The sequence below is a fragment of the Otolemur garnettii genome, unplaced genomic scaffold (assembly GCF_000181295.1).
Source record: "Otolemur garnettii isolate 467f Iridium unplaced genomic scaffold, OtoGar3 scaffold00047, whole genome shotgun sequence".
Lineage (NCBI taxonomy): Eukaryota > Metazoa > Chordata > Mammalia > Primates > Galagidae > Otolemur > Otolemur garnettii.
The window spans coordinates 7,783,461-7,809,830 of record NW_003852442.1 but is presented as its reverse complement, the minus strand read 5'-3'; positions in this window follow the sequence as shown (position 1 = coordinate 7,809,830).

The following is a 26,370-nucleotide window of genomic DNA, read 5'->3' as shown; positions in this document are numbered from 1 at the left end:
TCAGCTGGCTATAAATGCAAAGATTTATTTCTGGGGTCTTTGTTCTGTTCCATTGTTTTATGTGTCTATTTTTACACTAGTACCATGCTGTTCTGGTTACCATAGCTTTGTGGTATATTTTGAACACTCAACCAATATTAAATATAGTTTTCAACTTGGATCTTGCTGTGCTTGCTTTATATATTCCTTTTGTCCATAAAAGAAAAGGATATGAAGTGCCCTCACATTAAAGAAGATACAGAATAGACAGTTCTCTTCTTTGTTCTGCCTCAAAACCCACTGGATGAAAGAAAAGAACAAGAAAAAATAAAGGAAAAATTAAACCAATGTTCATGAAAGTAAAGAAACACACACAACCCAATACTACAAATGTGGAAGATGTAGACAATATTATGAAAGTCACTTTGAGACCAGTGAGGATGTGAGAAGCTAAAATATTATCTTTCAGATATCAGAGAGGTTACATGTCCCCCTGATGTCATGTGACTGAATGTAGAATAACTACTATTTTGGAATTCAGGGAGATGGGAACCAGGGATGAGACCTAGCTACAGGCAAGATGGGAAATGCTGCTGCAGAGATCAGCACCCTAGAACGGCAGGAGAGATGCTGATGAGGGAAAGCTGTGCTGGAGCTTGTTCTTGTAATTTACAGGTTATCTTACAATCTGAGAGGTGGGGCTGCTTGACGTAAAGAAGATGAGAAGGTAGTTAGTTGCCAGGTCAAAAATTAATTCACAGAAATTTCTTCTGAGCACACTGGTGTCATGGATACTAACACGGAAGGGAGATGCATCCTGGAGACACAATAAATAACAGTTTTGATGAGAGTGCATTTGACATAGCAACAGAGCATACCCTAGTTTGTTATGGATGCCTCCAGGAGATAGATGAATGAGAAATGAGCCAAAGAGCCAACCTGATATCTGAGCACAGTCAACCCCCACCTTTACCAGCCACAAAAGAAGAGATATTGAAATATAGGAAGAAAAAGAATATACACTGTAAGATACTGCCCATGGGAGGAGAGGAGAAGTCATCAAAATAACTTACATTAACAAAACTCCCTAAACAAATTTCTTAAAGAAAAGCTAGAAACATTTAAAGAAAAGATTATGTGACAAAGTACAGTGAGAAACAAATTAACACATTGCAGAGATGAAATCAGTCTCTCTGTCTCAGATGTGTGTATTTATTTCCAGAGTAATTCTCAAACATAAAATTGAACAACCAACATTTTTTTTCCTTAACTAATGGCTTGAATTGGTACTGTATGAAGGCATGTCTTCTCTTGAGTTCATAATGTGAGAAGGCATGTTTTGGTCGAGGAAAAATAATGTTATATTTAATTGGTACCATTATTAATAGTCAGGTATGCTGAAGCCAGCAGATCAGGAGGTGACTGCTATTGAATAATTTGTTACTCATGGTTCCCAGAGGAGAGGGCATGTTACTCCATGCAGGGCCACACGTGGAGGGAGGGAATGAGGAAAATGTTATCCAGAGCCTTTATTGTGGTTTTTGTGGGAAAGACCTGTACGACAGGGTGAGCAAGCTCCTGATCGGCTAGTGTAAGTAGTTTCAGCTCTGGGAGAAGGGGCTGCCCCTAGCTATGTGGAGCCAGGTTCTAGGGAGGGGAATACTAGGTGGAGTTTGAGGGGAATAGCAGATGGAGTGTGATAAAGGAGGTGGTTAGAGTGTTGAGCTTTGGATTGGTTGGTTTGCATGTGAGAAGCATGAAGAGTTATTTGCTATCTCCAGGAGTTCTTTAACCCTGGGAGAGGCTTTTTCTCTACCTGGGTGAGCGAGATCATAGATGTTAGAGAATCAGGAAGTACAGAAAATTTAAAAGAAACAAATGTCATTAATATAGTATTTAATAGGAGGGCTCTTAATAAACTACTAATTGCAATACAAAAGAATTGCTTGCCTACCTATGCCAAAATTGTCATTTACTGTGCAGAGAATGTAATATTTATTTCATTAAATCTTAATAAAATCACATTATATATCAGAACAGTGAATTACAAGGGAATATCCTTTTGATAATTTTATGTTTTCATGTTCAAAAGAAAGTTCTTTTTCCTTCAAATCAGATTTTCTGTGAATGCTCTATTGAAAATTTTTATATTTTCAAGGCAGAAGGTTGGTAATGCCAACTCTGAAAATTTGAATCTTACTTTATGTAAATTAAACCTGAACAAAAAGTAAAACTAATAAATTTTAATAACAAAAAATACTGATAGCAATACCTAGATGGATATATTTTCAGGAACATGCCCACAGAGACTCCAGGCTCATAAGAATTTGCATGTAATTGGAACCTGGGATGTGTGAAAATCTGGCTTCCAGCCTCAGGGATAAAAGAGAATTTAGGATTTCAGGCAAAAAGGTGAAAGACAAAGGGAAGGAATATTTATTAAGTCAGTAGGAGAACTTTCCCTTCCAGACCCAGTAGCACAAACAATTAAACTCACTCTGGACCATAGACTTTTTCATCTGTTAAAATAAATGCTTTTGATATTTAGATTCTTGGAACTGATTTTATGTGGCAGTAAAGAAGGAATGAGAAGCAAAACCAATTTATTCTGCAGAAATGATTGGACAGTTTCTAGTGCTGTGTAGACCATGTACCTATGAGATAACTATTTGGTGAGCTAAATTATCTCCTTCAGATACTTGTCATCTGAGTGAACAGAAACTTCCTGGTACTTTTCTGCAGAGGGCCTGTTCTATTTTAAAATAGATACTAGTGACTTAAAGGAAGGCATCAGAATTGTTTCTCATTGAAATCACAAATGACACATATTGGATATAAGGACATATAGTCTGCAATACAGAAATAAGACTCAAAATTTCTTTTATAAATTGGAGAAATGAAATGAACCATCAAAACAGAATGAAATTGAAGTGAGACATCATTGGCTCATGATACATTTCCATTATTACAGCTTCTCATCTAAAAAACAGACATAAATTCTCTGTAAACAAAAGACAAAATCCCTGGCCAGAAGCCATTGTCCAATCTGTAGGCCCAACAGACTTTGTCCAATGTAGAGCATTGTTAGAGAAATTTGGGATACAAAAATCTATTAATGTTTGACTTAATTCTAAGTGCCATTTTCTTTAAATTCTTTTAAAACTCCATAAAATAAGTTTTAACTGTTAGTATTTGTTGATGATAAAAATCACCGTACTGTCAACAACTTCCCAAAATCTTTAAGGTAATTAGCCTTTGTTACTTTCAGATCTTTGCATTTGTTTTGGGAAGTGAAAGAAAAGATAATACAAATATCTAAAGTATTTGGGTAGGAAACATTTTTTCATATACTATTGAAGTTGCCCTTCACAAAATAATAAAGAGCTGCAAGATGAGAACTGTGGTAAGGACCTAAACTTTGCGAAGACACAAGCATAGTAGAACATAATGATAATAACCAGCCACTGCCCCCTTCTTTGCTTTCCTGTAATTTGTACTCAGAAGTCACATAGCCAACGCTCAAAAAGATTCTTAACTTTCCCCATAGACAACATCCCCCTTGTGAAACCTAGGATTAGGATCCGGGGAAGTCTGACCCACTTAGACCAGTGGCCCACAGCAAGAAATTTACTTAACTGGTCTTGTGACTCCCCCCATGCCCCACCCAAGAGGTAACTCAGCAACAGAGACAATTTTTAACTTCTGTGGTTCCTCCCCAAACCCGGCCAGTTAGCAGATCCAGTGGCCTAGCCGTTTGTCCATCAAACTATCTATAAAAATCCTTTCTCCCCAATGTTTTGGAAGATGGATTTGAGAAAATCCTCTTGTCTTTTTGCATGACATCTATGATATGAAACTCTTTCTCTGCTATATGAAAGTGGACAATTAAGTTTGCAAACTCATCCTAGAAAAAGAACTACATACCTCATTGCTGAATATCACTATGGTTACCTTCAAAGTACTCCCCGTGGCCCTCTGGTGACTGTAGCACGTTCAGCAATGAGGTATTAGCACTTTTCCTAGGATGAGTATGTGAACTTAATTGTTTGACCTTGAAAATTCTACTTTCTGTATATTGGTGTCCTCTTGAGCACTGGGCAATGAACCTGGTTGGACTTTAACACAGTATTCAGTGGATTCTCTGTATTTACTTTGATGAGATCTCAATTCCACATGTTTACACTGAAACTCAGTCAATAAACTAATTTATTCAGGAACATTTGGAAAATTCTTTTTATTTTTTTTAAACTTCAGGTTAATGTGAGGGTATAAACAATTAGGTTATATTATTTTCATTTGTTAGGTAGAGTCCCTCTTGTAGTTGTGTCTGCACCCAAGAGGTGTCCTGCCATATACCTTTACACTGTGCTCAATTTGGAAAGTTCTTAAGAAGGAATTGATAGGATATCACTATATACCATGTTGGGCAAAACATATATTTCAATGTACAAATAACCATAGGCCTTAACGATCACTTATGTTGCCTAGGCAACTTCTTAACGTTATCTCATTTGCTCACTGTAGAACTTAAGAAAGACAAGATAGGTATTGATATTCACTTAAAAATGAGGAATTTGGAACTACACGGGGAAACTATGATAGGGCAGAGGAAAGATTTTGTTAAAAAGGGCACTAGATAATAAACTTGGATGGGATCTTGCCTGAGCTTTGACACTAACTAGAAGGACGATGTCACTTGTCACTTGGTATCCTTTAACCTTAGCGTTTGCTAGTGTTGCTCTTACCTACCAATTATTTCTAAAGTTTGTAATAATTCAATACATTCTAACTACTTCCTTGCCTCCAGGATTACTGCTGTCACATGAATCCTCTGTTATTCAATAAACATTTGGAGAACTACCACACACACAGTGAGAATATAATAAATACTAGCTATTAATGCAGTTATTACTAGTATTATTAATCATTGGACAAATATTTATTGAACACCTACAGTTACTCTGCTGTGTGTTAGATTTAAAAAGGGGAAAACATAAAACGCCCAGGTGTGATTCCGTCTTTATAGATCTTACACAGTACTCTAACAGGCTTACAAAACCCATCTATTCAAAATCCAATTCTCCACATCATGCTGCGACAGCTACTCATTTTTTATGGGATAAAGTCCAATTGCTCTGATGTACCATGCAAGGTCTTCCATGATCTGGTTCCGTTTCCTGACAACCTCAGCCTCACGGATCCCTTTGCTGTTCTTACATTTCAGTTTCAAAGCACCTGCATATTGAGTCTCTTGTCTTACCTGTGAGTGAATGAATGAATGATACAGAATCTTGTCTCTATTCCTTTGTGTATGATATTTTTCTTATTTGAAATTCTCCAGAAACAACATAAAACTGGCTAATTGCTGCGTGTCCTTTAAGATTCAGCTCAAACTCCATCTTCCCTAGAAAGGCTTCTCAGGTTTTTTTTCTTGTTCCACCCTGGGGCTGTGTGTTGTTATTGGTGATAGTGGTTTTCAGCTGTGGGAGATGTTACTCTGAAGGAGAAAAAATGTCTGAAAACATTTTGGTTGTGAAGGGGTGAAGAGAAAGTTTCTCCTTCATGCTTGGAAAGTACACTTTTTAAAAAATCACCTTGCAAAAAACAGATTAGTAAGAGAAGAAGTGTACACATGTATTACTACCATGCATATAGGGGAATCACAGAGAGATTGCTCAGTGTCCCGATGGGGAGGAGATGCTGATATACCCTGATTCTTAGGGGAAAGGGAGACGAGAAAAGGTGGATGATTTTAGGGGGTGGAAAATGATTTTTAGGGGAATTCAATGAACTTGAAGAACATTCAGCGACCTGGGACGAAGTCTGTGGGACCTGCAGAACAGACAGTGGTTGATGGCCAAGGCCTGCCCAGGTTTGCTGGCAGCTTTAGTCTTCCTTTTTTCAGATATGAATTCAGTTAATGCAAACTCAGGAAAGGGACCAGAGGTAATTGTTTTCTTTTGTAGTAGGTCTGTGCCATTAGGTAGGCAAGGAACTTCTGCAGTCCAGCAGGTTTTGATGTATTGATTTCTGAGTCTCAACCGTTGTTAACAACTGGGGCAATGCTGCTGGCTTCCTTGTGGGTATAGACCAGAGATGTAGCTAACCATCTTACAATGCGCAGAACAGATTTTCCCAGCAAAGATTATCTAGTATCACATATTACTAGTCCTGGGTGGGAAGACCTGGTGGATAGAAGCCTGTCCTAGCCATTGAGTTGTGAGCTTCCCTAGGGAGAAGCTCTGTCCTGTCTGTCTGTATGTCCTCAGTGGCCGGTCTAAAGCCTGAAATACACTTAACTGATATTTCCTGAATAAATAAAAGAAGGAAGAGAGTAAAGTATGAATGGTTATAGAAATAATTAGGAAGTATTTGTCCTGTAATAAAGACGTGGACTTCACTTATATTAATAACAGTGCTTCCCAACTTGGGGATAACATTTTGAGTTGGGTGGCAGATGGTAGAAGGAGTTGGTATAGGGGCTGGGGAGCTCACAGGCATGAAGGATTAAAGTTCTGACAACAGAAAAGGAAAACTGCAAGAAAATACCAGATACCTGTATGCACTATGACGTTTTAATAGTTTAAATCCTTTCATATATGAACAAAGCACATAATGTTGGTTATTGCAGCCAGCCAAGGTTAATGATGTGTGTAGTTTCAGTAAACAATATTGTTTTTCCTTATATTGAAATTAGAATTAATGTAAATTACCTAAGCATTAATCCCACTTTTTTTTGTTTTATTAACTGACACTATTTTATGGATTATTAAAGAGGTGCTATCTCAGACATTCTCCCTTTTTATCCCAAGTATAAAATTCTATGTAAGCAAATACTTCCTTTTTATGATATTAGTTGATGGGAGGTAAAGAATTCTTTTAAAATAATATCTACTTTAAACTGTCAAACTAAAATCAAATGGAAATAGTTTCGAAGTTTAAAATAGTTCTTTACATTTTCATGTCCTTCTGAAGTGTATTATTTCAATCAATATCAGCCAGGAAAGCACTGTTTCTACCAAAAATAGTTGTTGATGAACTTCCAAGTTTTGTAGAAAAAAAATACCCCTAACTGAAAGGACTAGAATCACAAGGTAGGAAACCAATGTTAAAAAGGTGTTAGAAAACAGAGAATCTGGAACCCAAACTTCCTTAATTAAAAAATATTGACACTTGTAATAATTTTCTCTAAAAGGTTAACTGAAAGTACAGTGAGAATTCTCCATTCCTGCTCATACTTAATTACCCTGACATCACATTCTGGACTTGAATTTTTCTTTCCGCCTCCACTTTGAACTTTTTATACTTTTTTAACCTGAAAAGAATGGTATGTAAAGTTTTTACATGTGATTAGTCACCACACAGATCCATTTTTTGATATTCTCCACTTTAAAAGCACTTTAAAAGTATTCATCAATGAAATAGTTTTTACAGAGGATATTTGTAGTGTTTGCACCTTAAAATTTTTTTATCATAACTTAAGTTTTTATTTTTATCTACACAAAAATTCTTTAAGCAAAATATATTCTGAATTCTTTCTTTTTGGTATAAAAGAACTCGAGGACTCTAAACTTTTAATACCACCTATTGGTTATCATTTAATTACAGCTACATAAAAATTTCTGACCCAAAATTTGTACATATCTAGAGTGAACAATTATGCCAGTCATAACTCTTTGGAAAAGTGTATTGACACAGTAAAAATAAAGATAACACACATCCATGCACTTCACAAATATTAATTGAGCCTCTGAAATGTGTTAAGTAATTCTTTTTTCTTTTCTTTCTTTTTTTTTTTTTTTGAGACAGAGTCTCAAGCTGTCACCCTGGGTAGAGTGCTGTGGCGTCACAGCTCATAGCAACCTCAAACTCTTGGGCTTAAGTGATTCTTTTGCCTTAGCCTCCCAAGTAGCTGGGACTGCAGGCACTTGCCAAAATGCCTGGCTTTTTTTTTTTTTTTTTTTTTTTGCCTGTAGTTGTCATTGCTGTTTGGCAGGCCCGGGCTGGGTTATAACCCACCAGGTCCCGTGTATGTGACTGGCACCTTAGATGCTTCAGCTACAGAGGCTGAGCCAAAATGTGCTAAGTAATTCTTAAAGACATTGGGTTACAGTACAAGTAAAACAGGAAAAAGAAAAGAAAAATATATTTTTTCATTTGTTATAGCAGTCACAGGAAACTAATATAGTGCCAGGTAGAAATTAAGTGGAAATAAAGTAATACATGTGCTTGAAATAAGAAATTAAAGGAATACTAAAAAAAAGAAAAGAAAAAGGCCATTGATGAAAAAGATGAACTTCATACATATAACAAGATGTTGATTAAGAATGTTTTAAAAGTGGAAAATGAAGCCTAAAACCAAAATCATTCAGTTTAAACTTTGTTTAAAGTTGTTTCATTTAAACTTAGTCATTCAGACTGAAAAGTCAGTAATGACCTCTGGGTGGTGCAGAGTCAGTGGGTTTTCATGCAGGTACAGTTGTTGTACAGGAGGGAATACAAATAAGGTATGTTAGTTATATCATATTAGTTCTTTTAGGGAAGGAAAAATCTTGCATACTGTTTAATAAATGTTAATGTATCTCCCTCATCTGTTTAATTTTCCTCTACCTGTTATATTGTTCTTGGTTCAGCGTGGTGCTGAAGTGTTGAATGAAGTTGCTTTGAGTACCATCATGTCACAGCCTCTCTTGATATGGTCAGAGTCCTCCAAATGGAAAGCGTGCATGAGGTATTTGTGGGGAGAGGCATGATCAATACAGGGAAGAGTTAAAATCCCTGTGCCATAAAGACCAGATGCACCTGCACTGGAAGGCCAAGATGAGACTTTAATAATCGGAAAATACAGGAAGAAACATTTGAATTTAAGCAAGTAGAAGGCCATGGCAACAGGATCACTGACTAAAAAAGGAGACCAGAAGATGTAAGGAATTAGTCTATAAGCACTCAGACCGTATTGTCCAGTGAAAACCACAAGGGGGGGGGGAGAATACTTTAATGAATCCATTGACTTTTTACAAAAAAAAAGAGGAGAGGGAAGATTTAAGTCAAATATTCAGGATTTTAAAAGTAGATGATTGGGAAAAACACATGAGAGGAGGAACAATTATGAAGGGAAGATGTGGTAGGGTCAGAAATAATGAATGTGAACAAAGAGAAATAAGTGATGCAGAAATGGAAACAGCAAGAAGCCAGGATCCAGACTTTCCCAGTAGAAATGCACCAGGGAGCGTCCACCAGGTTTATGTTCTATCTGCTTTAGCTGATGTATTTGATTCCTCTCTGCCTCCCTTTCTCTGAAACTGACTAGTCGGCCAAGAGACTGACGCGCAAGACTGAGCAGATAGTACTTGGCTTGGGGCGTGCTCTACTGGCCTGTGGATGGGAGAGAATACTGTCAAGTTGATCCTGAGGGAAAAAACTTCTTTAAAAGTTGGGGATTGATGTGAAGAGTAACATTTGCAATGGAAACACTCAATAGCAGTTTCTGAAAATGAACTAAGGGGTGATTGGAATCAGGTGACTGGATCATTGAGCTACAATTTCAGTGGCAGCCTAGTGCTGGGGCATGGAAAACAACCCTCCAGAATCTGGCACTTTGACGTACTGCACAAAAGAGGAAGCCTCATGATCTTGATGACTCAGCCCCTACCTCTCTCTCTGGACTCTCTGTCTCTCTTGAAACACATGATGAAGTTATTTTCTGAACTTCTCTTATCTACCTATAAACTGGACCTTCCAAAATGAAATAATCATTCTCAGTCGTTTCCCTAAAATTTTATTAACTAGAAAAAATTAAAACTTGGTTGTAGAGGAAGATACTGAAAATTAAACACACATGTAGAGCCCATATGAACTTTGTCCCCAACTGTAGTCTGTTCTTTGGTCCCATTCAAGTTACAAAGAGAATCAGTTACACGATATTTCTGTTTCCAAGTCTGTTCATCTCTCCCCAAATCATTTACTACCTCTCTGAAACTGCCTACAACCTACCCCTTCCCATGAAGAGGGTATTTAAGCATCAACCACCTATGCTTGTTTGAGTTTTCTTATGTTTTTGTATGAAATGCTTACTCATGTTAATAAATTTGTTATGCTTTTCGCTTGTTAGCCTTCTTTTGTTATAGGTTGTTGGACATGACTCTCATGATGTGGAGGAAAGAGTTGTCCCCTTTCTGTCTTTGTCCTGGGGTGGTAGAAAGACCCTGAATCACGTTGCAATAGGAATCCCGGTGATTTTATTTATGACATTAGGGACATTAGGCAAGATACTCAAGGCCTCAGTGTCTCATTTTCTTCATCTGCAAAAATAAATGAAATTCTGTTTGTGACAACTTACAATTCACTCTGTTAGCAATTTTCAAATATATAATAGCTTATTATTCACTATATTTACCATGATATATAGTAGAGCTCTTACACATGTTCTTCTTGTCTAACTGAAATTTTGTCCAAATCCACACATATATATCTCAGAACATCATGTTGATGAGCACTGTAAATAACAATTTAAAAGCATTCAGAAAATTTATTCACTTGTAGGCATGCTGTGAAGATTCAGGATCCGTCTGTGGAAAACCAACATGACCGTGTCTATCACGGTGCCTGGATCTTTACAGGCACTCAGTAACAGTTAGTGGGGTGCTGGTCACACTTACAACTGCGGCTCAAGAAGTACACGAGTAATCCGTGCAGCTAAGCATTTATACCCCTGTAATATTCGGAAACTTAAAAAAAAGTTAATTTCAGTCTTTGTACTTTACCTCCTATGCAGACAGGAGGGAAAAAAAAATCTATGTTTAATAGGTAATAATACCCAGTTAGGAAATGATTTTGTATTTATATTGCTTTGTGAAAAAAGGTTCAGGGTCAAGGTATAGGTAATAAAACTCTACCCTCAAGCTTATATTGTTTATGATATTGAGTGAACATTTATCAGGTTTTAGATTACATGGAGATAAACAGAATTAGAATAACTATAATGTAAAACAGATGACTTTTATTCAGATATGCAGTCTTTGGCATTCAGGTTTTAGCTTCATAAATTCATTGGGCTTTACAATGATTCTCTGTGTATTCTTCTGTGTTTTGAGGATGGGTAAAAAAAGGTTTAGAAATTTTAAACTTTCTTAATTGAAAACTTTATCAAAAGTCATAATCACTGTAATATATTAAACATTTCATATGTTTCAATGATTATAAATATATTATCACACTTCATCCTGTGAAAACAAGCAGTTCACCTGCTAGTTGATGAAGTAGTCTAATATTTAAGCACACAGTGGAGACATAGATTTTAAAAATTTAATAGTCAAATAGCTTCACTTTGCCCACAATTAATCAAGTCTAGGGAACATGAGTGCATTTAACATTATTGTGTTATGTAATAAACACTCAAGAGGACAGATATATCAGTCCCCCCAGAGCCAGGAGAGAACTGAGACCAATATGTTGGAGGATGAATACAATTTGCTAAAAATTGACTTTGAATGGATAGTTGAGTTGGCATCGGTCTGGGTTGTCTATTCTAATTTGTTTAATCCAGAGTATCATCCAGCATTTTATTCTAGACAAGATTTTAGAAGTTTAACTGCAAAGGCACACTGGCTGATAATTCTTTAAAAGGATATGGGCATGACTAAAATTGAGAAGCTTTTCAAAAAGAATGCTAGATGCTGGGTCCAGTGAGAGTTCATCTCTATGAAAAATACTCTGATCATAGGGCGCAGTATGAGTCTTGGGTACAGCTTTAACAAATACAACCTGTCGTATTTTTAATGCTTAGTTGGAAGTGAAGCAGACATTTGACATTTTTATGAGACAAATCCTATGATTGTTTTTTTTGACTTGAGGAAGAATAAAGCACTTCTCACCTTTAATGACCACCTCTATTTTGTTACTTAAATAAAATAAAAACGATTTAAACCAGCTTCAAGGGAGGCCTTGGGAGAGAGCGCTGGGAGATTGCAATCAATAAGGATTCAAATTGCTAAGACTTCAATGTTTGAAACATTTAAAGGAGAAAACAATGTGATATTAGGTAAACTAGCAACATGCTTAACAGAGGGTGTTTATACAGCTCATTAAGACAGACCATTAAGTCAATAATCCAGTGGCTCTGAGCATTTGTTTGCGTCTCTAGCTTTTCATAAACTAATCTCCGCTTTGCAATAATTTAACTAGTTTTTGCACAAACCAATACAGTAAACCAGCAAATGAATAGATAATGAAGGATCAATGCACCTTGTCACACGTTCCCACCTCTCCTCAGGCAATTGTCACTTTATAAAGAAACTGAAGCACTGGGATATTAAATACTTGAAGAAACAGAAGGGCAAAACAAAGCAGAACAGAAAAGCAGACAAACTCCACCAGGAACATGAGGACAATTCAGAAAACGTATTTGTCTCAGAAATGTATTAAAGTTATTTGTTTCGCTGATTTACATCTCTCTTCATAATCTATTTTTTCCAAATAGATTCATGTCATGCATTTAAAATGGCGTGTCTTAAAATTCAAAGACACTGATTCTTTAAACTGTTTTATGGTTGTAACTCCTGGCAAGTCCTTATCTTTCTGTTCATTCTTTTGATTAGTTTGCAGGATTTGAAGGGTTGTTTTAGAAATAATGTTAAGAACCTAATAGTTTACTTACTCTTAAGTGTCTAAAATCTTTGCATTTAAGTCAAATAGTTTAATTGCAAGGTGACATATTTGCAACAGGGACATTGATCACAAACACATAGAAGTGACTGCATTGGGGAGGTAAAATAGAGACATAAAATTTATTTATTTATTTAAAAAATACATAGTGTTTATTTAAAATATATATGTATTCTCAGAGTTGATGAATATTAAAGGAAAGAAAAATCCCATGTTCCTTCCTCCAGTTTCTTCTTTTGTTATCTAAATAAAAATCTAATGATAAGTTCCAGAGAAGCAGAATTTTCTTTTTTGAAAAGCTAGAGAATGTATCTCTTCTTTTATAAAATGCCTGACACACAGCCCATTATTCTTGTGGCTCACAGAATTCTAGAGTATATTCGCCAAAACTTAAAAGTTCCAAAGCAACTGGAGGAAGGAAGCATGAAAACACTGTGAAAAGTAAAGAATATCCAGCCCGTTCATAATTGTTAGAATCTAGTTCTGATTTGAAAATTCTTGGCTTTAAATTTTAGTGTCTATTTTAATATTAGGTTACACATGACATGCAATAAGCCAACTTTTCTGAAACTAAAATGGACATCCACTTACGTATGCATGTTGATTTTGGGGGAGAAATATACATCTTAAGACTGTTGGTTCATATAAATAATCCGATGTTTCCATGCTGGTAACTTGGAAAAGATGATTAGTTTCTAATGATGTCTGTTGATATGGTTGCTATTTCCAATGACTTTATTGTTTGGCTAAGCTAAATATCTTAATTTACATATCTTATATTTCACCTAACAGTGTTTTAAGTTCTGTTGTTATATAAAACTCTTGCTTGCTTTGCTGAATTCATAACTATGAGGAGCAACATATTTATGATTAATGATGGAAAATATGCTTCCAAGATGTTTTTATTTGCATTTATAGATATAATTTGCTAAAGGATTTATGTGAGCACTACTCATAAATGTTCCGATCAGATGTTTGCCTATAAAACATTTCTAAATGCCACACTCCACGGGCTAATGATCTATCCATCTGCAATAGTATTCTGACACATACAGATGGTGTAAATTTTAGATCTTTTAGAGATACCTTGATACCTGCATGTTTGAGGAAGTATCTAGAAAAAGAATAACTTTTTCTGGATAGTTAAGACGCTGTAGAGGATAAAGATGGTGAACGACCCTGACCTATGAATCCACATTTAACAGGGAGACTGGAGGTTGCCTCCAGCGTGTTGGTGAGAATGTCCACATGCAGCCAGGGAGGCGGCCAGCGCCCAGCAGCAGAATGAAAGGGGCATGGGAGAAGCCACGGACAAGATGAAAAATTATTATAGACGAGTAGGGCATTCCTGAGAGACCGAAAGACTTCCTAGGCAGATTGAGTGATAAGTTGGGGTCTTCTCAGTTTGTTCTGCTTTGGAGGAATTTTTGTGAATTACTTTTCCCCCCAGGATGTCCATAACATCCTGACTCCTGTTTCAGTTGCTTTTTTTTCCTCGTCCACCTCTTTCACACTTTCCAAGGCAGTTTGACTGGTACCATTATATGTCTTTGTTTTGCTCTTTTTTCTTTTTATTGTACATCTCATTTTTATTATTTAGCACTACTTTATTTTCTATATTATGGAAAATTTTGTGGTAAAGTGTGTCAAAGCAAAAATATATTAAACAGGAAAGGCAATCAGACTTTATTTAGTCTATTGTGAACTCCCCTGAAGCAAAGGTGGAGGGCTTCTAAAGAGTAAGGTGAAAAGTAGAAAAATACCAGGGGATAATACAGAGAGAAGTTGATTAATGAGCATGTTGAGTACATACAGCTATTCCTGAGTTTGCAAACGTTTTACTCTGCCATTAGGCCATCTGTGTTTGCTAACGGGCACCTGTCACAGTTAGGCTCCTGCCCTACCAGTGGGATTGGGAGATAGGGGTGCTGCCCCTGTCTTTGTCCATGTTTAGATTTCAAAGAGCTGGTTCTGAGGAGGTCTCTAAAAAAGACATTGCCCAGGTTGAAAAACCAGCAGGAGGCTGGGAGAAGATTTGTATATATTTCATGGGTCAGAGAAAGAATTTGCAATCACAAATTTTCTAAAGTAAATGCTCTCTGAATAGAAAGAGGCCTATAGTCAGTAGGAAACATGTCTGAAGTTCACCTGATGGAAACGTTAAGGCCACCTTGGCCAAGTGTAGACTAATGTTCAAATATGTTGGGCATCAGTTGCATATTTATATTTGAGTATAAATTCGTAGCATGCAAACACATGAATGAGTGTAGATATTTTACACCAGTCTTTAATCTTCTATGTTATTAATTTCATTTCCTACTTGAAGAATTCCATCATCATTTATTAAGCCAAAATTCATTAGTCTACTCCTTGTACCAAACATTGAAGCAGTTGAGACACAGTCCATCTTCCCAGGGCCTCTCCACTGGTTATAAGAATATTTAGCCTTTATCTCTTACAGGAAAGGCACCCAGGGGAGAGGGATGGTGCACTGTGTTATCCAGTAACTTCACTACAACTGGACAGGTGCTCACACAGTCCAGGAGAATGCACAGAGCAGTCACGTGTCCCTCTGCTGGGTGTAAGTATTCCACTGCACAAAGAATCCACGATGGAGATGTGCATGTTGCTCTTCTATTCTTATAGCCTGGGCATTTTGTTTAAAACTTTAGAGCTATACTGCACAGTTTGGTGGGTAGTAGACACACGTGACTGCTGAGCACTTGAATTGTGACCAGAACAAATTGAGAAGTGCTGTAATTGCAAAAGCATGTCAAATTTCAGAAACTTAACATGGTAAACGTAATATCAAAATAAGTTCAATAATTTTTATATTCATCATTTGTTAAAATATAACTTTTTTAATACTATTTTACTTTTTATAATGCAGCTACTAGGAATTTTTAAATTGTGCATATGCTATATATTCTATTTCTATTGTCAGCCAGGCTCTAGAAAGCTGGACTTAGCTTATTCTCAGTCTCTGGGCTATTTCTCTTCTTTATTTTGGTCCCTATTATAAGAGAGGCCCTCTTTCATTACTGCTTGCCTCTCTTATTTAAATACCAGCTGAAATGCCAACTCCTCCCTGTAGCATTGGGTTGCTTAACACTAATTTATCATTTGTAATGGCTACATATGTGTCATCTTATTCCTCACCCTAAAACAGGCTCCTTCTTGTATCCACATCCTTCCCTTGGAGTTTATTATTAAACTCATAGTAAAGCCCAATCAGTAGCTATTAAATTTCTGAATTCTTATCAAACATCTAGTGGAGAACCCACTGTTTCCGATTTATCATCACTTTTCTGTCATTCCATTTTGGAGGAGGGAGATATAAATAACACCTTTAAGTGAGCTGTTATTCAGAGATTAGAAAATCCTGCCTCGTCCCTCCCCAACAATCTGGTCTCAGTCAAGGGGCTGGAGCATGTTACCAGTTGGGATCTGAAACTGGATCTGAGATCTTGCTTCTCTAGTGGTACATACACGACATTCAGAGACAAGCTAAGTAGGAAATCTTCTAGTGCATAAAGGAACTGATAATGAGAAGCATATTTTTTATTGATGTGCAAGTTTTTCTTTTCTTCATAAAAAGTCTTAGTGAATGTTATGATTGTTCCTTTCTTAGAAAAATTATGTCCAAAGGCAGGATTCTATTTATGTAAACTGTCAATAAATATCCCTGATAAATGAGTGAAAGAAATCAGAGTATTCACTGGCAAGCTTCTCAACCCCATGCTGTCTTCAAGTATAATTTAATGGAAACATCAATGACAGAAATATTTCAGTGGCCAATGTACAGACCTTCAAATTATTAAATTCTTCAAGGCTGTGAAGGAATGGTAAAACTCTCTTTTCAAAATGTTTTGGGTAAACGTGTTGCGAACAGAGTTGCCGCTGGAGGCACGCGTAAAACAGCTTACTTTGTTCCCTTGTAAAAGGCTAATCGAGGAGCTTAGAGCATCATAAGGATGATCACCTCCTCTGGGGAACAGAAAAGACTGGTTAACCTTTCCCATTATCCATTCAGGGCACACAAGGGAATTATACTTGCTGCTAATACTGAAGATGAATAAGCCCTTACACAAACACACTGTGAATGAAGATTTACATGTATAAAGGCAGATTTAGCAGAAGGCTTTGGGATGAGGCAGTAGTTCACATTCACTGTCTTGCAGCCGGCTGCCCAGCTCTGGGCACCAGCTCCTCCACATTGTGCACATCAGGGAGCTATGTGGGTCTTAGCAAGATGTTGGAGTCAGGGCCCTTGCTCAGAGAGCCATGTGATAAATCTAAGCTTATTTCACTTTCCTCCAATTTCAAGGATGTCATAAGCCTATAAGGGTTGCAATAGTTAGTAGCTAAATATTTCTCTTCCAACAAAAGGAACCAATATATTACTTACTCTGTAAAATGGCATATGTCAGACATGTTAACTCAGAAAAAAATTACACTATTTCTGTATTTAAAATTTTAAGGCGATGGTTAAGGCAAGATTTCTCAGTCTTGGCACTGTTAACATTTTGGGCTGAACGACTCCTTTTTTGGGAGGTGGAGGTGTTGGCCTGTGCGTGGTAGGGTGTTTAGCAGCATTCTCGGCCGCTACCCACTAGCAGCCAGGAGCTGTCGTACCCGGGTCTCCACAGCCAAAAATGTCTCTGGTTGTTGCCAGAATGTCCCTGAAGAGGATGCAAAATTGCCCCCAGTGAGAACCACTGACTTAAATTAATGTTTGGCAAAGTTCACTTATACACGTGTGCATGTGTGTATGAATGTTTGCACACACAAGGACATTAGAGCTTCACTGAGGTATACGGGTACACATAATCACATAAGAATGATAACATATCCAAATACTTTATAAAACACGTGAAACCAAACTTTGGTGCAGTCACTATCAAGGAAAATCAAGAGGGGACAAAAATGATCTCAAATTATGTATTCATGCTCCAAGGTTTTTATTTTTGGATAAGTATTGCTTCAAATATTACTATGTTAATTATAAAAGCACTCATCATTATAATTAAACAAAAAACAGTATTCTAAGAATGTTTGTTGAGCAATTCAAATGAACCAGATGCTGTTGCAAGAGTTTGGGCCAGAATAGAGAAATGAAATAAAAGGATTCCTGCCCTCACGAAGTATAGGGGAGTCACATAATCATCAAATAATTATGCATTCAAATCTGAAATTAACAACTGCGATGTGAGTTCTGAAGACTCATTAAGTTCCCCAGGGAAGCAGGCTGTGATATGTATACTAGTATGACCATACATGTGTCTTATGTCAGTGACGTTCACATTATCATTCCAGTCAATGACTGTGCTCATGAAATTTCAACAGAGTATGGGAATAGGTAGTTGGAATCAAGGGACCGTTGATCTCAGTTATCTATGGAATCAGATAATCTCTTGGCTTCAGGTAAGATGCCAAGAGGTAAAGACTAAAGATCAAGTTAAGGTAACAAACCCCAGACTAGAGTAAGCAAGGTGAATAATAATATATACCAAATAAAAAGAAAATTTAATGCCTTGTAAGAAGGACTGTGGTTGACCACTCAAGGCACTGTAACAAACTGGTCAACATACAAAGGCAGTCAACATAAGGAACTCATACATGTACTCCATGTCTGGTCGAGAAAAACTGTCAACTTAAAGTGGTCGTCAGTAGAGGGAGGCGGTCAGCTGTGGAGGTTCTAGTGTGTGTATGCACATACAAGAGTTTTAAGTACCATTTTTACTTTATTTGAAAGAATTTTAAGTTCTGAACATAAATTTTCCTGGTTAGCCATTTATAGGGGGATAATTCATATAGTGGTTCGTAAACACGAGGTACCAGGGCACAGTTATATTCACAGTACAGGTTGTCTACTGAGTGAGCGCTCTAACTCAGTGGAAATTAACCCCGTGGAACAAACGTCACAACAAAGGTCAAAACTTAGACTGAGAGCTAATAAGTTATTTCTCACTCCTGCTGAAAGTCCAGTGCAGGTTCAGGTTGGGCGGCTGGGGAATGCCCTGGTTCCCTTAGCTAGTCAGATGGAAACTCCACAATCTTGTATCTGACCTCCTTGAATACACAGACCCCTGGGTCACCAGGGCAGGGCGGGGAAAGCCAGGGAGATCAAACAGTGGCTCTTCACTGGTTGTTTCACTGGACGCAGTAGTCACATGGTCCTGCCCAACCTTGTAAGGGAGAAAATTAAATACCTAGAGAATATTAGATTTATCAGAATGTCTCTGCTACATACCAAGATATTTTCAGGACTGTTTGCATAATTTATAACATTTCTGTCACAGAAACAAAAGAGAAGAATCTAAATGATCATCAGTGTGAACAGGTTAAATGCAGCCATAGAATGGAGCGCTGTAAGGAAGATCCCTGTGTGCTTGTAAGGAAAGAATTTAAAGATGCACTGTTAAGAACAAAACATAAGATAGTTTCTTATTTCCTACTAAGATAGTTTCATAGTATGAAACTCTGCCAGTGAGATTAGGGATTGAGAATGAAAGGAAGACTTTATTTTACTTTTTTTTTCCTCAATAGCCTTCTGCACCTATTTTTTGAATTGTCATTTTTACATATGCATTTAATAAAGTATTGCTGAATTGATAGGTTATGGAAACAACACTTGCATTTTGACTACTCAGAAGAGAAACTTTATAAATGTGTGACAGTGTCACTAGTGTCCATTAAGGAATCACAGTGCATAAAGGAAAGGATCTTTAGAAGCAATAGAAGCTTAGAGCAATTTTAACTTGTTCTCTTTCTTGAGCCTAAAATTGTTCAATGAGCTCAAATCCTGACTGGCATTTCGACCATCAATTATCACTGTATATTTATAGATATGCTCTTTCTCAGCAATTTCAGAAGGTTAAAGCAAATGTATGTAATCAGTCTATTATTTGCCAGAAGATAAAGTGCCACTGAGGCTTGTGCGATCAAAGGAGAATGATTCCAAAGATAACTTTGGCACTGGCTGATGTTAAAATGTCAAAGGAGAGAGCTTTTCAGATATAAGATAAATGTATATTTTTACTTTCAAATCTAGCTACATTGGGACTTAAAGAAGTCCAGCCATCATGTATGAATATGATTTTATTGCTGCCCGTCATCACAGGAGTGTATCATTGGGATTACGTTCTGTAGGAGTGATGGCTTTGTCTTGAGTTACTTAATGCTGCCTGGTACACTTGGGAGCAGTTCTAAGCCTTAAGAGATGCTTCCTCTGGTCACAAGCTTTCCTCTTTCACCTAATCAATAATTACACTTCAGTTAGAAATTCAGAGTCACTTTTTCAGTAACACCTTTTCTGACCTCAAGACTGGGTCAGGTCCCTCGAGTGGACAATTTCAGCGTACTTTACAATGTCCCTTCACTGTGCTTATCACGCTGACTAAAGACTTGTGTTTGACGTGACTGACTATAAGCTACTCAGCTTTGCCTGCTGTTGTAAAGCAGCAGCATGTCTACCACAGTGGTTGAGACATAGGCCGTCTCAAAGGAAAGAACGTAGAAAAATGGAGCTGCCTGTGTGTGTGTGTGTCTGCTTCCTGTCCATGTGAATCTGCAGGATGCTGGGAGTGACAGAGTCATGTCTTGTCTGTCATGTGGAAAGAACTCAGGGAGAACGATGTAGTGTGTTAGTTCCAGACCACCCTGAAGGACTTGAGCCAAGACAAACCCTGCCTTATCCTTCCCAAGTCCAACCGTGGTGCAGTTTTTGGTGTAATATCTCAAACTTTGGAAAACATGATGCAACTGGGAGACTGTGTCCACCAGGCTGTCCTGTTTGGAGGTGGAGATGGGGAAAGATACTGGGATCACATTAACTCCTGACAGGAAGAGTTGAATTTTTCTAAAGAGTGATGAAGGTGTTGGCAGAGTGGCTTCAAAACCAAGATTTTGGTCACAGGTACAGGACTAGTAAATAACATGGAGACAGCTAATTAAAATTAGCAGTGGGGTCCATCTCTGAGGAACACCCTAGGAAAGCTGGTCTTTTTTTTTTTTTCCCCTGCTGAACTCCGTAAACAGTCACATTAGGAGAGAGTTTTAAACTTGATTTGCTTTGTGGTAATTTCTGTTAGACATCCCTTAACCATCAGTAAAGTCTGTTTTTCATTTTCCCAGTGGGGAACTGAGGAACTGGGAGCAAGGCTGTGAAGTGATGGCTCTGGGCTGACCTTGGGCAGAACCGTGACCTTGAGGTTCTGGGCCAACACAAGTTGAGGCCTTCAGAGACATACAGCGGAGTTGTAAAGAGATAACCTTGGCCTGATGATGGGGGAGGTAGAAACCTGGTGAGACCAAGAGAAGTTTGGACACTAGATGGCTCCTAGACTTACAGGGATGAGGCGGGATTCAGAAGGACACACGGAATTACATGGTGAGAGTGGAGGCTGCACAGAGAGGTTCTGGTCAGGCTGTGTCCTTGGTAAGGAGCTTAAATTCCAGTTGGCAATCAAGCAGGGATTATCTGTTGTTTCTGAGCAGCTGAAAGTTCTGATCTGTCTGGGTTCAGAAAGAGAACTCTAGAGTCAGTGTGGAAAGAAGGCAAGACCAGTGGTGAAGTCATTCGAGTGTAAAAGCAAGAAAGGCTCATTTCTGAAAAAGGGAAATTCTCATTTCTTATACTGTGTTTTTTTAAGTCTTTTAAGTTGATTGCTTTTATTACTGAAGTAAAAATGGAAAAATTATCAACTTAGATGACCTACCTGGGTGGGGGAAGGGCATCTCTCACATATCTAGTTGTTACTAAAAGTTATTACTAAAGGATTTTGTGACATTAGCAAACAGAGAAATAGAAATATCTGTCCAGATTTCAGGCCGATAGGTAAGGAATAACCATGTATTTCATCCATTAGTCAACGTCAGACTGCATAGTTGGGTCAATTGGAATCATGAAAAGAGATCTGTTAGTATGGTTAAAAAAGGAGCTTTATTATACCAGTGGAGGAGGTGGGGTTGGGAGCGTGTGTGTACTTCATCTATTTACCAAATTTATTTTCACACTAGATTTTTAAAATCCAAATACTGGAGCAATATTAATTCTATTATATGACAGAATGTTTTTTCCCATTAATTGCTCTGCGAGGATTAAATGCTAGATCAGCAAACTTCTAGAGTATTCAGTCAATTCACTATTAGGCAAGATTATGCAATTTCTGTGAAGTGGTTCCCAGAGGCTTAGAAAACAGGTTAACTTAGTCTTGAATATGAATTAATTTCTTTATGTTTCCCAGCCTCGTTTGGCCTATTAAGTGTGTAACATGATTAGTTCACCTAGTATTTTTATTTGATTTAAATATCAAAAAATTAACTCTTAGAAAATGCTAATTCATTTGATATATTTTAGGAACTATAGCAATAGAGGTTTTGATCGTCTCATTTGTCAGGGTTTTCTTTTACTTCCAATATGCTTTGATCCATATATACATATTTGTATAATTACCACTGACACTTAGGAAAGGTTATTTCATGTTTCTTTAGAAGAGCTTCTCTTGTGAATAAAGGATGTTTGTTCAAGGAACTAGAGAGAATGGCTACAGATCTGCTAGGGAATTTCAATTGGCTTATCTTGTTAAGTATTAATAATATATATACTTTATTTGGGTTTATAGTTCTTTAAGAATGTGAGAATATAGCAACATCAGCTACCCTAGATGTGATTCCATTAACTCGTGTGGCAGGCCTGCTGCAGATGTGTGGGGAACAGTCAGTCAGCTAATGACTCCTTCTGTAGGGAGGGGGTCCAGTGATGACACAAGAGTCACACAGCCCAAGTGGGCAGTGTGGTGATTCCTCTGATCCCTCTCTCTGTGTCGTCTTGGTGCTTGTTTGTGGGAACATTTGGTCTTCCTGTGCCACTTTCCTATTCTCCACCATGGCTTCATTAAATCCGTTGTTTGCAAGGTGACCAAATTTAACTATAGAATAGAGGATGTTTTTGAATTCATAAAAGACAGATTTGTTATTAAACACATTTCACTCATATTCATAATTTCTATTAAAGAAAGACTGGTTTTTAAAACAATATATTTTTTATTACTTATAAAACATAGTTTTATTTTAATATGAGAAGCCTTCATAAGCATGAAGAATGACTCCAAATCTCACCACCTAGATAAAACTGGGAGTAGCCTTCCACCAGCAGGCAAAGGGTGCTATAAAACATTTTCAGAAATCATTTCTGAAATGGGAAAAATGGAGCTGCATTGCTATTTTAATTTGTTTCCATTTCGTTAATGTTTTCTAGCATTATTTATTGACCATGGCCAAAAATGCTTATTGCACATAATTTATTTTTAAACATTCTTAGTGAATAGCTTTATATTACATGCAGCTCTCAGAACATGAGATAATTGTATACATGCCTAACAATTAAACTTTAATAGCTTGCTTTTGATGATAATTGATAAAATCTGAGAAGACATGAATCGCATCAGTCCTTTATATTATTCATATACTGTTTTAGATCCCCTTATCAAGATGGAGAATGAAGCGGTGTCTGTCAGTCTGGTAGGAACTACACCAGTGGTTCTCAGAGTGGGATTCCCCAGACCAGTAGTATCAGCCGCACCTGGGAAGTTATTAGAAGTGCAAATGTGGGGACCCCACATGAACTACAAGGTAGAATCCAGAACTCTGATGCACCAAGTCGAAGGCGGACAAGTGGGCTAACCCGGCGATGATGAGCTCACCTCAGGTGCTGCCTGAGCCACTTTCCTCATCTCACCCCCACCGCGGCCGTGTGTCGCTGTGTGCGTTTCCTCCTTTACTTTGTTTCTTCCTCTTTCTCTCTCGTAGGAGTTCCATTTATTTGTGTCTTTATTTTTTAATCTTTCCCAGATAATAGCTTCACTAATGCATTGCTACATGTGGAGAATCTATTAACTTTTAAGATAAAAAGTTCATTTGCTAAATTTTCCCCATATGTTCAAACTCATAAAGTACTTGTTCTGATTGCTATGATACAAACAAGAGACATATTACTCAATTTGGCATAACTTTAGGAATACTTTGTGGTCCTGCATTAGCGCACAGTTTGCTTTATTAAAATCTAAAATCTTCCAGGCTAGTTGTCATGGTAGTGGACATAATGTATGTCAAGATATTTAAGTTGAAAATCTTAATGTAAAGCATATTTATTCCTAAAGTCAGGAAGAGGAATTAGAGCATTATTACTCCTCCTGTTATTAAAATCGTTCATGTTAGTATCTTTATGGTATTGTCTCTTTTAATCCTTGCAGTAATTCTTTGAGGTAGGACCTCTGCTATGCTCATTCTGCTGAAATATTTATAAGTCTGCTGAAATATACATTAAAAAATAATTGGCAAAATAAAACAAATGGAAAAACACTCGAATTAAAAATTTGTAAGATTGTAATTAATGTTTTACTCAGCACAATTCTAAGTAGATTTTAGATAAATCTGAAAACTTTTGGTGAAATAAATTATTATTAAATAATTTTCATGTTTGATTTTTATAAATTCCCATGGAACCCACTATTGTACTATTTAAATGGGGCTTCTTTAATAGTTTTTAATTCTAAAATATTTTAAAATGCAGATTTTCTTTCTATTTAATTATTTGGAAAGATTATTTATGTTTTAAGGAACTATAACTATGTTGTTATGAATTTGGGCATTTTCTAAGCTGGAAAGGTTTTTTTTTTTTTTTTTTTTTGAGACAGAGTCTCATATCACCCTCAATAGAGTGTTGTGGTGTCACAGCTCACAGCAACCTCAAACTCTGGGACCAAAGTGATTCTCTTGCCTCAGCCTCTCAAGTAGCTGGGACTACAGGTGCCTGCCACAATGCCTGACTATTTTTGTTGTTGTTGTTGCCACAGTTGTTGTTGTTTAGCTGGCTGGGGCTGGGTTCAAACCCGCCAGCCTCGGTGTATGTGGCTGGTGCCATAACCACTGTACTACGGGCACTGAGCTGGAAGTTTTTTGATAACTCATAAAAGTTCTTTTATTTATTTATTTATTTTAACTGCATTCAACCGATTCATCATTTTTTAAGTGTTGAGGGGCTATAAATTCATAATTTCAGAAACTAGTACTACACTGAAAGTTCAACAAAGAATAAGAAAATGGAGCCCATTCTTCCAAAAATTAATTCACTTTGGTTCCCATAAAGTTAATCCAAATTTCAAAAGAATACTAGAACATACTGCCTATTTATTGTTACTTTATGAACTAATGTTTTAGAACTAAACTTATAAAGAATTATATTTACTTTTGCTGTGGAGTCTCAACTATTCAAAAAACAATGTAAAGAAAATTGAAAGCACTCACTTTCTCATTTGCAAAAAGTAACTAAATGGGTTTTTTTGCTATAATGACATATTTAGCAAAAACAATTTAATGAAAGATGGTACTTCCCACCATTTGAAAAATTGAGATAGTTTAATCACAAAAAACTAAGACATCTGAGATATCTACAGTCTTCATATATGTAAACAGTTATAGATTAAAAAGAAAACCTAAGACATATGATAGCATCCTTTTGGACAATTTAATTAATTTATATACGTTAGTAGCATTCTACTAACAGACAAGGAGCTAGGATATAATGTTCCTGTAGTATAAATGGACACGATCCAGTGATTCTCTACTGACGAGACCTTGTCTTCCTTGGGTAACTGACATGTACAATTTTGCTTGTAAGAAATATATTCCATTACACTAAGAGGAACAGTATTTTCCAGAAATGTAATGTGGGCTAAATGTATGTCAGACGAATGGGCAGTCAAACCTGAAACTTTTTGCCTACTCAAAATTTACCCTCTTGCCGGTTTGAGGCCTTTCCCCTGTGAGCCGCCTGATGAGAAGCAGAGGACGGGCTACCAGTGTGGCAGCCAGAGGGGCCACACTCCCCTCTTTGATTCCTGAGCAGCCTGCTTCTAAAGTTGGCGTGTTCCTTGTTCAGCTCTCAGCCCTGGTGCCACTGAGCAAAGGTAAGGGAGCCTGGGCCCAGTTCTTGGCTCCTCAGGGCGGCCTTGAATACCCTGCATTTTCCAACCTAAGACCTTGAGAATCCCATAGACCTGGAATTCCATTTCGTTATTGCTTATAGTTACCAGCATCAGTTTATTTTGCTTTCAACCAAGACTTTTTGTTTTCAAAAATATTTTGCATATATTTCTTAAGGGTTTACTATAGTTTTAGGAACATGCAGATATTGCAGTTTTATTTACTAAGGGAAATCATGGTTTATGCTCTAAAAATTTACAACCTCCAGCAGGAGGTGAATCAGTATGGAAAGTGCTACATACGTAGTAATAAAATAATGAATGTTAATATGCATATTAGAAACCAAAAACAATGCACAATTTGGGGGCATCTCAAAGGATTTTTCACATATGGCAGCCCTACTTTTACTGGGAAATGTTGCAGAAAAACTCTGTGTGTGTGTATGTGAATATTTTAGGTGTTTTAGTAAAAAACATATATGTAACTTTCTTGAAGTTCCCCAATTTAGAAACTTAAAAAATATAAACTGCTGTCACCAGAAAACACGTATAATTTGAAAAGAAACTTTGTGATCCAATGACAGATTTCTGTAATAAAAAGGAAATCCATCCATCTTTTCTCCTGCCTTTACATATCTGAAGACAGTTTCTCATTTTAAATGCTCATGATTCGGCTCGGCGCCTGTGGCTCAAACGGCTAAGGCGCCAGCCACATACACCTAAGGTGGCGGGTTCGAATCCC